We start from the raw sequence: 16,875 nt of genomic DNA, 5'->3' as shown, positions 1-16,875 counted from the left end.
TCACACTGTGGCTAGCTCCTCCCCTACTATCTCCCCTCCAAGCCAGTCTACGTAAAACTGTGCCCGATGAGAGATGGAATAAACAAACCTTAAGGTAGAGGAGGTTAATGACGCCCTGTAAACCAGGATAACCCAAACTAAACCTGGAACAGAACCCGACAAAAACCCAGGCTAGCCTGAACTCAACAAGCAGTCATATGGTGACCTGCAAACCTTTAAGCAAAAAACAAGGGGGAACAGCGCTGGGCGGGCGTCCAGTGGCCCCTGTGGAATCGGAGAAAGGGATTTATCGGTAAGTACCAAAATCCTGATTTCTCCTTCATCCACTAGGGGCCACTGGAGTGCAGTTACAATGGGGACGTCCCAGAGCTCCCAAAAACGGGTGGGAGAGCGCTGAGAGTCCTTTAAAAACTGCTCGGCCAAACTGTGATGCAGAGGCCGCAAAAGTGTCAAACTTGTAGAAATTGACAAAACGAATGTCGGTCCGACGAAGTAGCCGCCCGACAAAGTATTCATGGATACCCCCTGGGCAGCCGCCCACGAAGGTCTAATATCGCGCGTAAAGTGCGCTGAAATGGAAAACGGAGGCTCCCTAGCAACCGCCTAGAAGACTGTCTGATGGACAGATGTATCCAACAGCCCAGCGTCTGCTGGGACCCTGGCTATTTAGCACGGGAGCATCGTACAGAGACAAAGAAGAAAAACACTTCGTCGAATAGCCGAAGACCTCTGTAGAGAGAGTCAGCGAGCCCTGACAAGCATTCAAAGAGGACCGAAAAACACTAGTGTCAGATTTATACGAAAAATGGACAACCCCTCTGGAAGAAACGATCGCTGAGGCCGAAGCTCAGCCGGGGGAGTTGTCAATAGAGTACTCCCTGAAAAAGAGGCCGAACTTACGGCCGCTAGGCTAATCTCTTTTGGAAGAAAAACCAAAACAAAAGGCAGAGACCTAAAATTCAGGTCAGTGTGGTTTGAAGCGCAGCGGAGCAAAACCTCCCAGAGAAACCAAAGATGAATGGTAACTGAAAGAAGGGGAAAACCCTGTTCATCCTTATTATGTCCCATAAAGTCTACCAAAAGTGGCAAAAGCGAGAAGAGGTAACAGACTTCTGAAATCGGGGCCCAGTAGGCCTAACCGAACCAGGGAACTCCTCCCTTCTGAGGTCTCAAGAACAGTCCCACGGTTAAACGAAACCAGTGTAAGATTGAACAAAGAAAAAAGGAACCTGTTGGAGTAGACAGTCCAGTCGAGGTAGGAGCCAAGGCTCCTCTACTGACAACAGGTGTATCTGTATCCTCAAGTCATGCGTGGCCCAACCAGAGCCACCGAGAGGACTAGCACGCAAAATCCCCTCCTGTGTTACCGAACATGAGGTAGAAATAGAAAAGGAGGCAGGATGGGCCAGAAAACTCCCCGGAGCCCTGAGGGCATTCTCGGCTACTGCCGCCAGAGCTCACGTCCGAGAGTAGTAAAGGGATAAAGAGTCAGTCAGAACGCCCTGAGGTCGATCCGAAATCTCCGCCCACAGCGGACCAGCTGACAAAACTCCGGGGAATGTTCCCTCACCCGGGAGTCTGACCTGGTGTCTTGACCTGGAAAGAAGATCGTTGTCCCCCGCTCAGAGAGGAATGTAGGCGATCACTCATTGCGTCGCAACTTGACTGAAGGATAGAGTACCTGGTGCCGAGAAAGGAAAAATCCTCTGACGGACCATGTTGAGAAACGTCTACGAGGAGCATAAATTGGATCTGTGTCGAACCCGAAGCTCCTAGATCCTCCGGATATGCAGAAGCCACCTAATGTACAGAGTGGGATAGTAGCAGTAGATTGTCCCATTATGGAACCAACGTCACCTACTGCCCTTGAAAAAATAAGAATTTACTTACCGATAATTCTATTTCTCGTAGTCCGTAGTGGATGCTGGGGACTCCGTAAGGACCATGGGGAATAGCGGCTCCACAGGAGACTGGGCACATCTAAAGAAAGCTTTAGGACTATCTGGTGTGCACTGGCTCCTCCCCCTATGACCCTCCTCCAAGCCTCAGTTAGGATACTGTGCCCGGACGAGCGTACACAATAAGGAAGGATTTTGAAACCCGGGTAAGACTCATACCAGCCACACCAATCACACTGTACAACTTGTGATCTGAACCCAGTTAACAGCATGATAACAGAGGAGCCTCTAGAAAAGATGGCTCACTACAGCAATAACCCGATTTTTTGGTAACAATAACTATGTACCAGTATTGCAGACAATCCGCACTTGGGATGGGCGCCCAGCATCCACTACGGACTACGAGAAATAGAATTATCGGTAAGTAAATTCTTATTTTCTCTAACGTCCTAAGTGGATGCTGGGGACTCCGTAAGGACCATGGGGATTATACCAAAGCTCCCAAACGGGCGGGAGAGTGCGGATGACTCTGCAGCACCAAATGAGAGAACTCCAGGTCCTCCTCAGCCAGGGTATCAATTTTGTAGAATTTTACAAACGTATTTGCTCCTGACCAAGTAGCTGCTCGGCAAAGTTGTAAAGCCGAGACCCCTCGGGCAGCCGCCCAAGATGAGCCCACCTTCCTTGTGGAGTGGGCATTTACAGATTTTTGGCTGTGGCAGGCCTGCCACAGAATGTGCAAGCTGAATTGTACTACAAATCCAACGAGCAATAGTCTGCTTAGAAGCAGGAGCACCCAGCTTGTTGGGTGCATACAGGATAAACAGCGAGTCAGATTTCCTGACTCCAGCCGTCCTGGAAACATATATTTTCAGGCCCTGACAACGTCTAGCAACTTGGAGTCCTCCAAGTCCCTAGTAGCCGCAGGCACCACAATAGGTTGGTTCAGGTGAAACGCTGAAACCACCTTAGGGAGAAACTGAGGACGAGTCCTCAATTCCGCCCTGTCCGAATGGAAAATCAGATAAGAGCTTTTACAGGATAAAGCCGCCAATTCTGACACGCGCCTGGCCCAGGCCAGGGCCAACAGCATGACCACTTTCCATGTGAGATATTTTAACTCCACAGATTTAAGTGGTTCAAACCAATGTGACTTTTGGAACCCAAAAACTACATTGAGATCCCAAAGTGCCACTGGAGGCACAAAAGGAGGCTGTATATGCAGTACCCCTTTTACAAACGTCTGAACTTCAGGGACTGAAGCTAGTTCTTTTTGGAAGAAAATTGACAGAGCCGAAATTTGAACCTTAATGGACCCCAATTTCAGGCCCATAGACACTCCTGTTTGCAGGAAATGTAGGAATCGACTCAGTTGAATTTCCTTCGTCGGGCCTTACTGGCCTCGCACCACGCAACATATTTTCGCCAAATGCGGTGATAATGTTTTGCGGTTACATCCTTCCTGGCTTTGATCAGGATAGGGATGACTTCATCCGGAATGCCTTTTTTCCTTCAGGATCCGGCGTTCAACCGCCAAGCCGTCAAACGCAGCCGCGGTAAGTCTTGGAACAGACAGGGTCCTTGCTGGAGCAGGTCCCTTCTTAGAGGTAGAGGCCACGGATCCTCCGTGAGCATCTCTTGAAGTTCCGGTTACCAAGTCCTTCTTGGCCAATCCGGAGCCACGAATATAGTGCTTACTCCTCTCTATCTTATCAATCTCAGTACCTTGGGTATGAGAGGCAGAGGAGGGAACACATACACTGACTGGTACACCCACGGTGTTACCAGAGCGTCTACAGCTATTGCCTGAGGGTCCCTTGACCTGGCGCAATACCTGTCGAGTTTTTCCCAACGGTTTATAATCATGTGGAAGACTTCTGGGTGAAGTCCCCACTCTCCTGGGTGGAGGTCGTGCTGAGGAAGTCTGCTTCCCAGTTGTCCACTCCCGGAATGAATACTGCTGACAGTGCTATCACATGATTTTCCGCCCAGCGAAAAATCCTTGCAGCTTCTGCCATTGCCCTCCTGCTTCTTGTGCCACCCTGTCTGTTTACGTGGGTGACTGCCGTGATATTGTCCGACTGGATCAACACCGGCTGACCTGGAAGCAGAGGTCTTGCTAAGCTTAGAGCATTGTAAATGGCCCTTAGCTTCAGGATATTTATGTGAAGTGATGTCTCCAGGCTTGACCATAAGCCCTGGATATTCCTTCCCTGTGTGACTGCTCCCCAGCCTCGCAGGCTGGCGTCCGTGGTCACCAGGACCCAGTCCTGAATGCCGAATCTGCGGCCCTCTAGAAGATGAGCACTCTGCAACCACCACAGGAGGGATACCCTTGTCCTTGGTGACAGGGTTATCCGCTGATGCATCTGAAGTTGCGACCCGGACCATTTGTCCAGCAGGTCCCACTGGAAAGTTCTTGCGTGGAATCTGCCGAATGGGATTGCTTCGTAGGAAGCCACCATTTTACCCAGAACCCTTGTGCATTGATGCACTGAGACTTGGCTCGGTTTTAGGAGGTTCCTGACTAGCTCGGATAACTCCCTGGCTTTCTCCTCTGGGAGAAACACCTTTTTCTGGACTGTGTCCAGGATCATCCCTAGGAACAGAAGACAAGTCGTCGGAACCAGCTGCGATTTTGGAATATTGAGAATCCAATCGTGCTGCCGCAACACTACCTGAGATAGTGCTACACCGACCTCCAACTGTTCCCTGGATCTTACCCTTATCAGGGAATCGTCCAAGTAAGGTAACTAAAATTCCCTTCCTTCGAAGGAATATCATCATTTCGGTCATTACCTTGGTAAAGACCCGGGGTGCCGTGGACCATCCATACGGCAGCGTCTGAACTGATAGTGACAGTTCTGTACCATAAACCTGAGATACCCTTGGTGAGAAGGGTAAATTTTGACATGAAGGTAAGCATCCTTGATGTCCCGAGACATCATGTAGTCCCCTTCTTCCAGGTTCGAAATCACTACTCTGAGTGACTCAATCTTGAATTTGAACCTCTGTATGTAAGTGTTCAAAGATTTTAGATTTAGAATCGGTCTCACCGAGCCGTCTGGCTTCGGTACCACAACAGTGTGGAATAATACCCTGTTCCCTGTTGCAGGAGGGGTACCTTGATTATCACCTGCTGGGAATACAGCTTGTGAATGGCTTCCAAAACTGTCTCCGTGTCAGAAGGAGACATCGGTAAAACCGACTTTAGGAAACGGCGAGGGGGAGACGTCTCGAATTCTAATTTGTACCCCTGAGATATCACCTGAAGGATCCAGGGGTCTACTTGCGAGTGAGCCCACTGCGCGCTGAAATTCATTGAGACGGGCCCACCACCGTGCATGATTCTGCTTGTAAAGCCCCAGCGTCATACTGAGGGCTTGGCAGAGGCGGGAGAGGGTTTCTGTTCCTGGGAACTGCCTGATTTCTGCAGCCTTTTTCCTCTCCCTCTGTCACGGGGCAGAAATGAGGAACCTTTTGCCCCTTGTCCACGAAAAGACTGCGCCTGATAATACGGCGTCTTCTCATGTTGAGAGGCGACCTGGGGTACAAACGTGGATTTCCCAGCTTTTGCCGTGGCCACCAGGTCTGAAAGACCGACCCCAAATAACTCATCCCCTTAATAAGGCAATACTTCCAAATGCCGTTTGGAATACGCATCACCTGACCACTGACGTGTCCTTAACCCTCTACTGGTAGAAATGGACAACGCACTTAGACTTGATGCCAGTCGGCAAATATTCCGCTGTGCATCACGCATATATAGAAATGCATCTTTTAAATGCTCTATAGGCAAAAATATACTGTCCCTATCTAGGGTATCAATATTTTCAGTCAGGGAATCCGACCACGCCAACCCAGCACTGCACATCCAGGCTGAGGCTATTGCTGGTCGCAGTATAACACCAGTATGTGTGTAAATACATTTTAGGATACCCTCCTGCTTTCTATCAGCAGGATCCGTAAGGGCGGCCATCCCAGGAGAGGGTAGAGCCCTTACAAGCGTGTGAGCGCTTTATCCCCCCTAGGGGGTGTTTCCCAACGCACCCTAACCTCTGGCGGGAAAGGATATAATGCCAATAACATTTTAGAAATTATCAGTTGTTATCGGGGGAAAACCACGCATCATCACACACCTCATTTAATTTCTCAGATTCAGGAAAACTACAGGTAGTTTTTCCTCACCGAACATAATACCCCTTTTTGGTGGTACTCGTATTATCAGAAATGTGTAAAACATTTTTCATTGCCTCAATCATGTAACGTGTGGCCCTACTGGAAGTCACATTTGTCTCTTCACCGTCGACACTGGAGTCAGTATCCGTGTCGGCGTCTATATCTGCCATCTGAGGTAACGGGCGCTTTAGAGCCCCTGACGGCCTATGAGACGTCTGGACAGGCACAAGCTGAGTAGCCGGCTGTCTCATGTCAACCACTGTCTTTTATACAGAGCTGACACTGTCACGTAATTCCTTCCAACAGTTCATCCACTCAGGTGTCGACCCCCTAGGGGGTGACATCACTATTACAGGCAATCTGCTCCGTCTCCACATCATTTTTCTCCTCATACATGTCGACACAAACGTACCGACATACAGCACACACACAGGGAATGCTCTGATAGAGGACAGGACCCCACTAGCCCTTTGGGGAGACAGAGGGAGAGTTTGCCAGCACACACCAGAGCGCTATATATATATACAGGGATAACCTTATATAAGTGTTTTTCCCCTTATAGCTGCTGTATCTTTAATACTGCGCGTAATTAGTGCCCCCCCTCTCTTTTTTAACCCTTTCTGTAGTGTAGTGACTGCAGGGGAGAGACAGGGAGCTTCCCTCCAACGGAGTTGTGAGGGAAAATGGCGCCAGTGTGCTGAGGAGATAGGCTCCGCCCCCTTATCGGCGGTCTTATCTCCCGTTTTTCTATGTATTCTGGCAGGGGTTAAATGCATCCATATAGCCCAGGAGCTATATGTGATGCATTTTTTGCCATCCAAGGTGTTTTTTATTGCGTCTCAGGGCGCCCCCCCCCCAGCGCCCTGCACCCTCAGTGACCGGAGTGTGAAGTGTGCTGAGAGCAATGGCGCACAGCTGCAGTGCTGTGCGCTACCTTGTTGAAGACAGACGTCTTCTGCCGCCGATTTTCCGGACCTCTTCTGCCTTCTGGCTCTGTAAGGGGGCCGGCGGCGCGGCTCTGGGACCCATCCAGGCTGGGCCTGTGATCGTCCCTCTGGAGCTAATGTCCAGTAGCCTAAGAAGCCCAATCCACTCTGCACGCAGGTGAGTTCGCTTCTTCTCCCCTTAGTCCCTCGATGCAGTGAGCCTGTTGCCAGCAGGTCTCACTGAAAATAAAAAACCTAAACTAAAACTTTCACTAAGAAGCTCAGGAGAGCCCCTAGTGTGCACCCTTCTCGTTCGGGCACAGAGATCTAACTGAGGCTTGGAGGAGGGTCATAGGGGGAGGAGCCAGTGCACACCAGATAGTCCTAAAGCTTTCTTTAGATGTGCCCAGTCTCCTGCGGAGCCGCTATTCCCCATGGTCCTTACGGAGTCCCCAGCATCCACTTAGGACGTTAGAGAAAGAGTTATTCTGTGAACTTCCTGAACTCTGTGGGAGCGGAAGAGAGACCGAAAGGAAAGGATTGACAGTGAAAAAGAGAATCCTGTAATGCGAATCTGAGAAAAGCCCGTTGAGGAAAAACCCCACGGAAATCAGTAAACAGGCATCTTTGAAGACAAGGGACACTTAGAACTCCCTCTCTTGTTCAAACTAGCAATCACAGACTGAAAGGATTCTAAGGCCAGAATAGGCCTGGCCGAGCCAACTGGCTTCGGAACGTGAAAAGAAAACAAAGGCCTGAGAACTGTCCCGATTCAAATGATATGTGAAAAACAGGGATCAACACCCTTTGCGGCTAGAAGCATATGGAGCGCCGCCTGCAGTATGACTCTCTTGTCATCGTAACTCGGCCGACCCATGTCGAGGGACTCCTGAGACGGTTGTACTCCAAAATCTAGTTTGTAACCGCCCAAGCCTTCTTCCACCGACCTGCTCCTACCCTGGGACCATCCAGGTAGTAGAAAAGTCTGACCTGTAGTGGGTGTATAGGATGACCTAAAGTCAGACTGGACCGAGGATGTTGAACCTCTACTTCAGCTTTTTTACCCTGAGATCCCCTGGCGACGGAGATATCGCCCGTGTGGAGTCGAAAGCTTGAAGGGGCACGGAAAAATTTTTTTTTAAAGGAAAGACCGGTAAAGGTCTGTCTTGGAGCTGGGGCAGCAGTAGCAGAAAACAAAGTGGACTTACCTCCAATGGTTCAAGAAATCATGCAGAAAGTTCCTTCCCATGAACCCTCTGCCCCATAGGTTTTTCATGTTCATCTTGCACTGTCGCAGCCCCAGAGGTCGTCTGGTTAAGACATCCCCAGTGAAAATGTAGGTTCCGAGTCTGCAGACGTGGAGACCTCCAAAGAACATAAAGCAGAATCGTGATTCTGACCTGTACCAAAGTATCAATTGAACCTGATGCGAAACATCCTGTAACCTAGAGGACAATTGTTCCACAACCTACCTGCTCAGGACAAGGTAGAAAACCCTGCTGCCTTATATGTCTTTGATGGATCCCTGAGCAAGGTTGCCTCAGGAAAACGGCAGCTTGTTGGACCGGCGATACATCGAGGGGTATACCCTGGAGAGGTTCTGATACCATCTCCTGCCGTCTGCGGGGAAAGGATAGGAAAACAAACATTGTTTGATACCTGAAATTGTGTATTCGGGTGTCTGCCGGCCGTCTACCGGAGCCTGCCCAGCTCATCTGAAACTGGACCAGTCGCTGTCATTTCGTCATCGGCTTCGAGCCCTGATGGACTTGATGTGTCCGCCTCCTTTACCTGCAGTATCAGACGAACTGCTGTATAATGCACCTGGATATTCTGAGACACTGGTTCCGACTTCACAGAAAATAGACATCATCAGTATTGTAACATGGAAGATTAGCAAGGTTCCTTTAGAAACCTGGAGAGGTGAAATGACATACAAGGTCTCTGGTTACCAGTGACATTACCTGTATAATCTGTGCTGTTCAAACATGGAGTGTCCTGCAGGTGCGTGGAGGGCTAAGCAGATGGCTCCACCGCATACTGCACACCTAAGAGGGAATTCTTTGACTATCCCAGGTGAGACAAACGAAAGGAGAAAAGGTGGGTTAAATAAACACAGCCCTATGTAAGGTCTGCACTATAACGTGTAGTGACCGACACGATTCAAATAAACTTCCTGGAGCAGCGGAGACCTGAATCAGTAGCGCTGCGCTGTGGGACAGGGGTCTGAGCCCTAGGCTATAGGAGCTCCCTTCAGATACCCGCTACTAGCGTACTGAGCCGCTGCGCTATTTGTCTGATGCCACATACATTCCCCAAATTACAAATAGCATTAGTAACTAGTGACACCAAGGAATAATAAAGGGAAGGCAACACCCCGCCCTGTATGTAGTGTACCGCTATTTTAGGTGCACCAGAAGTTTCTCGGAGGTTGCGCTGGCTTTTCAAAATGGTGACCAGCCTGTGAGAAAAAATGGGGGAAAATGTTATGTGGCAAGGTGGGGTATTCTGTTATTAGAAAACCTTGCGGAAGTGTTTGTTTTATCCCCTATATATGGTATTGTATGCATATATCTATATACATACCCACACACACTTAAATATATATACAAACATATCTATATATCCATACAGACATACATATATATATATATATAATATATATACATATATACACTTTGTAGAGTAAAGAATCTGCACAGTAGATTTTTAATTATTAATGAGCTGAGCCCCAGCTCCTGTAATAGAGCAGGTTTCTTGATCTACATGTATGAAATGCCAGGCAGAGGACTCTACTGCAGGGTGTAGCTATATTTCAGCAGCCTAATGCATGGAAAAGCTAAAAACCCCAGAGACAGGCTCTGTTGCCTAGCGACAGTGAGACCTGGGAGCCGCCGTCGGGAAGCCCGCTGAGTAAGGCGGGAATAGCCTTCACCCCCCCTCATTCCTTATACAAGTAAAGCCTCCTGCCTGCACAGCCAGGAGGAAAGAAGCCTTCAGCGGCCAGGGGAGCGGGAGACTGGAGCGGCGTGTCATGCTGTAGCGGCGCGGGGAGCGGAGAGAGCCCGCCGTACAGAGCGGGAGTTAGCTCCGCCCCCCCGCTTCGGCGCCAAATTCAAATCCGCTGCAAAGTCAGCGGAAAGCGTCCATGTCTCCCCCGGCCACCTGTATGCTGCGGCCAGGGAGCGGAGATGCAAATGTATTTCCCGGTGTAAATGTATTCCCCGGCCGCCTGTCTGCTGCGGCCGGGGAGTGGTGTTGTAAAGGTATCCCCACGGCCGCGTGTATGCAGCGGCCGGGGAGCGGTGATCTATCCCCACGGCTGCGTGTATGCAGCGGCTGGGGAGCGGTGATCTATCCCCACGGCTGCGTGTATGCAGCGGCTGGGGAGCGGTGATCTAAATTGCTCACATTGTAATGTAACTCCTGGCCGCCTGTATGCTGCGGCCGGAGAGAGCCTGAGCCCGCCGAACGGAGCGGGAGTTAGCTTCGTCACCTTCATATTAAAAATCACCTTATTGCCCCCCTTATCCGGCTCCTGTAAGTGGGGAGTGTATCACCCCGGCTGCCTGTATGCTGCAGCCGGGGAGTGAAGAGCGCTGAGCCCGCTTACAGAGTGGGCTGAGGTTCCGTCTACATAATGGCGCCAATTTCCAAATAGTAAGTGCGCCTCTGTACATAGTAAAAACACACATCAGTCTTGGAGGGGGGGGAGATTGTACTCACCGCTGTCCTGATGTAGTTCACCGATCGGCCCCGACACGCGCCGCACGCAGCGGTGTCCGGCCACTTTTGATACTCACCGCTGCCGTGCTGCCGGAATCTTCTGCTGGATGGAGTGGCCCCGACACGCGCCGCACGCAGCGGTGTCCGGCCAACTCAGGAGAGCTCAGTGTCTCCCTCAGCCGGGGCCCATCCCGAGCCGCACGCAGCTGCGATGGGACCCCGCCGGCAGCTCCCGCGGTGCAGACTGGCAGTGGCAGAGCTGCCAGTCTGTGTGTGTAAGTAAGAATAATAAAATAATAAAGAAAAAATAAAAATTTCTTCAGCTAAACCCAAGTGAACCAGCTCTCTCGGGCACTAAACTAAGACTAAGACTGGCTTGGAGGGGAGATAGTAGGGGAGGAGCTAGCCACAGTGTGAGAATTTTTAAAGTGCCAGCTCCCAATTACTACCTACTATTTCCCATTGTAACTACACTCCAGTGGCCCCTAGTGGATGAAGGAGAAATTAAGATAACAATATAATCACATAAAATATATCATGCACATATGACTCTATGGGCGGTATTCAAATGATATATCACGCCCAATGTCCTTTCTAAAATGATCCCTGTTATCTCACTTATTGCGCTCATAGTAATCAGGTTTAGCTGTGTAAAGAGTTGCGTGCCTCACTACCCCAGGGGTAGCAAGCTGAAATTATGATACCACGCCCACGAGGGCAGAAACAGAACGGGTGTGGAAGGGGGTGAAAATAATTGAATACCACCCTATGTATCCACAAATAGCTATATTTATCTTTTTGCACTTAATACCTGAATAATGTATAATATCACCATCCGTTAGTATAAATAGTTGTTTAGATAAAGTCAATATTCAGTAGCGGAGACACTCAGTTGTACAGTCTATCTCAACGCTAAATTAATAATAATTCTCCCAATCGGTAAATGTAAAGGTTGAAGAGCGGAGACACTCAGTTGTCACAGTCTATCTCCACGCTGTATCAGTAAAGTTTGCAATAAAGTGTCCTTATTCCGTTTATGTATAAGGTGGAGTGGGAGATTCATCAAAAACAAAGTAGTGAGGGCTGGGTGCAAACACTGTCCAGCGTATGGAGCGTTGAGCTCTTACAAGCCGCACTGTGTCTCGTCACCGCTCCCCAGCGTGTGGAGCGTTTGGTTCTTTAGCAGCTGCAAAGTGTCCTGCCACGGCTCACCACGCTCTCCCGATCAGCGTGGCACACATTTGTTCCAGCCCGTAGGTATAGGGCACAATGCTGCGGTGGGTATATTCCAGGGAAGGCTGGTTCTCCTCACTACACGGATGGTATTTGAAATAAATTGTTCTGCAGGTATAGCAGATTCTGATATGTGAGGAAGATCCTCTGAATCCTCGACCGATACATGTGATTATATTCTAATCCAACTTGAATGTCTGGAAAAAGGTTTTAAATTTCATGGTTTCCTGTGTAAATTATGTATGCGGTACACCAGTAATCAAGTGTCAACTTGATGATTTTTTTTCTCCACTATGAAACAGTACATTGCTGATTTTTTTGTGGTAATAATGTATACCTTTTTAAAGCACCTCCCAAGATATTGGTTCCCTAATATCGATTGAACTTAGTGTTTTTAACTCTATTCGAAAAACATGCGTTTTTTGTGTAACGCAAAATGTGAGGCAGATAAAGTCATTTGGTTTACATTTTTGGATTCGGGAGGAAAAGTTACCTAAGGGGTCCAAATTTTGTTGTGATTCCTTAATAAACACGTGATAATTCAAATAAACTGGATAAAGAAGCCGCGATTAGTAAATGATTTAATACATTGAAAAATCAATATTTAATGAACTAATTGTCAGACAGTCAAGCTATTTGGCAGAAATAGCTGTTTTGACATTCTCTCTTATCTAAATATTTTTCGTAAAAATCTGAGATGGGTGGTGAACATTACATTTTTTTTTGGGTGATCTGATGTGGAATTACCCAGCCGGCATCCCGTCCATCGGCAAATCCTACAGATCCTGTGTAGACATGTCCCATGATAGAATACAGAATATAAGACAATATACAGTAAATAGGAAACGGTATAAAGTCACATTAATCCATTTGTACACAATGTCAGAATGTAATGAATTACCATGCACACAATTATGCTGACGGTTATTTTTAAATGTGAAAGTCGTATTTTCCATATAATCTATAAATAAATATTGCCACACCTGTTGTTTATAGCTTTCAATGGAAAAGTCAATTAAGTATTGAGAATGTATAGCATGTCTTGATATGGGATGTAGTTATGTGACCGGCTGTCAGGAGACCGCCGGTCACAATACCGGCCCGCAAGGGGCTTTGTGGCGCTCACCCCACCCCGCCGGCTTTCAACTCCCCGGGATCCTGGCGTTGGTATGGTGAACGGCGGGATCCCAAGAGCCGGTCACCCATACCCAACCCCTTGATATAATATAATGAAAATACTAATTATTTAAGTAATATCAGTTGGAAAGGTCCTCCCTCACCTCCCCCACTAGCTACTACACAAGAGCTTGCTTCCTACTTCAAGGATAAGTCTGATAAAATCCGAGATGAAATGGTATGCTCTAACTCAGCCAGTGACCTGCTCAATTCCCTACCTGAACCCTCTGGCACTTTCTCTTCATTTGATCCCACAAGTGAAGATGAAGTATCAACACTCTTTTCATCCTCCTACTCTACTACCTTTCCTCTTGATCCTATACCCTCACAAGTCAGTAAAACTTTGTCTCCTGTGCTTATCCCAACCTTAACTAAAATCTGTAATCTATCTCTCTCTACTGGTATCTTTCCTTCTCTGTTTTAAGCATGCAGTGATAACTCCTATTCTGAAAAAACACAATTCTGACCCAAACACTCTCTCTAACTACCGTCCCATTTCTCTGCTCCCGTGTCTCTCCAAGCTACTTGAGAGACTTGCCTACACTCGCCTTACACACTTTCTTAACTCCCACAACTTACTGGACCCACTTCAGTCAAGCTTTCGTGCCCAACACTCCACAGAGACGGCACTGACCAAAGTAGTGAATGATCTGGTCACTGCTAGATCGAAAGGCCATTACACACTACTTATTCTTCTAGATCTCTCTGCTGCTTTTGACACTGTTGACCACTCATTTCTCATACAAACACTACAATCCCTAGGTCTTCAGGACACAGCCCTTACTTGGTTCTCATCCTACCTATCTAATCGCTCTTTCAGTGTCCACTTCTCTGATTCTACCTCTTCTTCTCTACCTCTATCAGTTGGAGTACCACAAGGCTCAGTCTTAGGTCCTCTGCTTTTCTCAATCTATACCTCATCTCTTGGTAAACTAATCAGCTCCTTCGGATTTCAGTATCATTTGTACGCTGATGATACTCAAATCTACCTATCCTCCCCAGATTTATCATCATCTGTATTGGTTTGTATCACTGAATGCCTGTCTGCCATTTCATCTTGGATGTCATCTCACCACCTCAAACCCAACATTTCCAAAACAGAATTAATTATTTTCCCACCAGCCAAGAGTAGTTACCTACCTGATATCTCCATAACTGTTGAAAATACTACTATCCACCCTACCCTTCAAACTCGCTGCCTAGGTGTTATCCTTGACTCTGAACTGTCCTTTGTTCCACACATTCAATCGGTCTCTAAATCATGTTACATGCACCTAAAAAAACATATCCAAAATACGTCCTTATCTTACACAAGACACTGCAAAAACTCTAATCCATGCACTCATCATCTCCTGCATTGATTATTGTAATAGTCTCCTTACTGGTCTTCCCAAAAATAGGCTCTCACCACTACAATCCATTTTAAATACACCTGCGAGGCTAATCTTCCTCGCTAGACTTCTTCGTCTGCTGATCCACTCAGTCCCTCCATTGGTTACCGGTATTCTACCATGTTAAATATAAAATACTTTTACTTGCATACAAGGCTATTAACCAAACTGCACCATCATACATCTCTTCACTCATCTCAAAATATCTCCCTACCAGACCTCTCCGCTCTGCACAAGATCTGCGTCTCTCATCCACATGTATTAATCGCTCCCACTCAAAATGACAGGACTTTATCCGGGCTTCCCCCACTCTGTGGAATGCCCTCCCACGCACAATAAGACTCATCTCTAGTCTTCAAACCTTTAAACGTTCCCTGAAAACTCACATCTTCAGACAAGCCTATCAAATTCCAGACCCAACCACATAACCTTCAATGCTTCCCTATCTAATTGCATCCTCTCTGTACAGTCCACATAACCTCACATATTTTGTCTTTCAACATTGCTGGGTGATCATATCATACAACCCATTAAGAACCTAGCAATCTGGTGGACCATCATGCAATAGGTAACATCTATCCTTGTGTATCAATGCCTATTTCACTATAGATTGTAAGCTTGCGAGCAGGGCCTTCCTACCTCTATGTCTGTCTATTTTTGCCCAGTTTTGTTCTATAACTGTTGTTCTAATTGTAAAGCGCAACGGAATATGCTGCGATATATAAGAAATTGCTAATAAATAAATAAATAAATACATAAATAAATAATAAAGGTCAATATGCAATCAATCAATCAATATAAATAAAGAATAATAATAATCATCATCATCATCATCATCAATCAATCAATCAATCAATCAGAAGCAGCTACAGAGTGCTGCTGATAGTCATCACCATTGCATCCTTTACTAGAATGAATATTTTATGCATCATAGCTCTTCCAGTCTACCAAATAAAACTGTCAACTTGGAATCTTGGAAGACAATTTGTTTCACTTCAAATTCCCGTTGACAGTAAATCAATGAGGAAGATGATGACTTTGACTGATCTGACAATCTCAAAATATGCAAAAAATATGTTTTCGTTTTCCCAGTGTGACAAGGTTTCATTCCAACGGCTCTGGCACTTCCACAGGCGATTTATAGTTCAAATAGATGAACTGGGAGCAACAGTATTGAGTCAAGTAAAACGGGTGATGGTCAGGAGGGGATGCAGTTAATTTACCTGCTGTCGGGATCCCGGCGGTCAGGAGATCGATGCCGGAATCCTGACAGGCTGAGAAATTCGGCCGGTCGGAAACCCGACCAAAGCCCCCCAAATTCTCACTTTGGGTGGTGGTCCACGCCACCATGTGAGGAGGAATATAATAGTGTGGCGAGCAAAGCACAAGGCCGGAAGCGTGGCAAGCGCAGCGAACCCGCAGGAGGACTCGCTGCGCTTGTTGCCGGTATTCCAGCTGTCGGGATTCCGGCGCCGGTCTCCTAACCGCTGGGATCCTGACCGCCGACATTACATACCAGACCCAGTCAGGAGCACCCCATTGCGGCCCTTTCCTGAAAACTACTAGATCCATAGATGGCCTCAAATAGGAATCCTTTACTTTTCTATGACCCCCAAAATAACCAGTCATATCTCTTTGGCAATTAGTTTTTGTTGGTTACTTATCATAACCCACTTAGTGAGCTCTGCGGTTGCCAAGAAGCTGTGGACAATGATGGCTAAGGTGGAGACTGGCCTTTTAAACTTTTATTATGTCACATAAAAAGAACAAGGACCATAGGAACTATCCCAGTAAGAAGAAACAGATTATGCACCCAGGCTCAATGCATACATGGCCCGTATTTAGCCACTTGCATGAAGAGAGAGCAAGTGCACTCTGGGTGCGTTTAAGAATAAAAAAGACTGCAATGAGATTGTCATTCTAGGTAATGTTAGTAAAGGATAAGAAGACATGAGACTCCCTCCATATAGGAAGAATGCAAGTAGCACTTTCCTGTGTTCTTAAACACCTTCAAGTGGCACTTTTGTATATTATAGATGGAATTGTGTTTAAAAGTTAATATATTCCATAGAGGAGTTAAAGCCTATATAGGAACCTTGGGGTCTATGTACTAAGCCTTGGAGAGAGGTAAAGCTCCAGCCAATCAGCTTCTAAGTTTTAACTTCTATGTTACAGGCTTTGTTTTAAAAATGACACTTAGGAGCTGACTAGTTGGTACTTTATCTCGGTCCACTTTATCTGTCTTCAAGAACCCCTTTGATTCTCCAAGTATGTTCAAAGTGCTCATTTTGTCCAAAGCATATAATACACACTGACAGTGACTACTACAGGTACTGGAATTCTATG

This window comes from Pseudophryne corroboree, chromosome 3 (assembly GCF_028390025.1).
Source record: "Pseudophryne corroboree isolate aPseCor3 chromosome 3, aPseCor3.hap2, whole genome shotgun sequence".
Lineage (NCBI taxonomy): Eukaryota > Metazoa > Chordata > Amphibia > Anura > Myobatrachidae > Pseudophryne > Pseudophryne corroboree.
Note: the sequence above shows the minus strand (reverse complement) of the source record.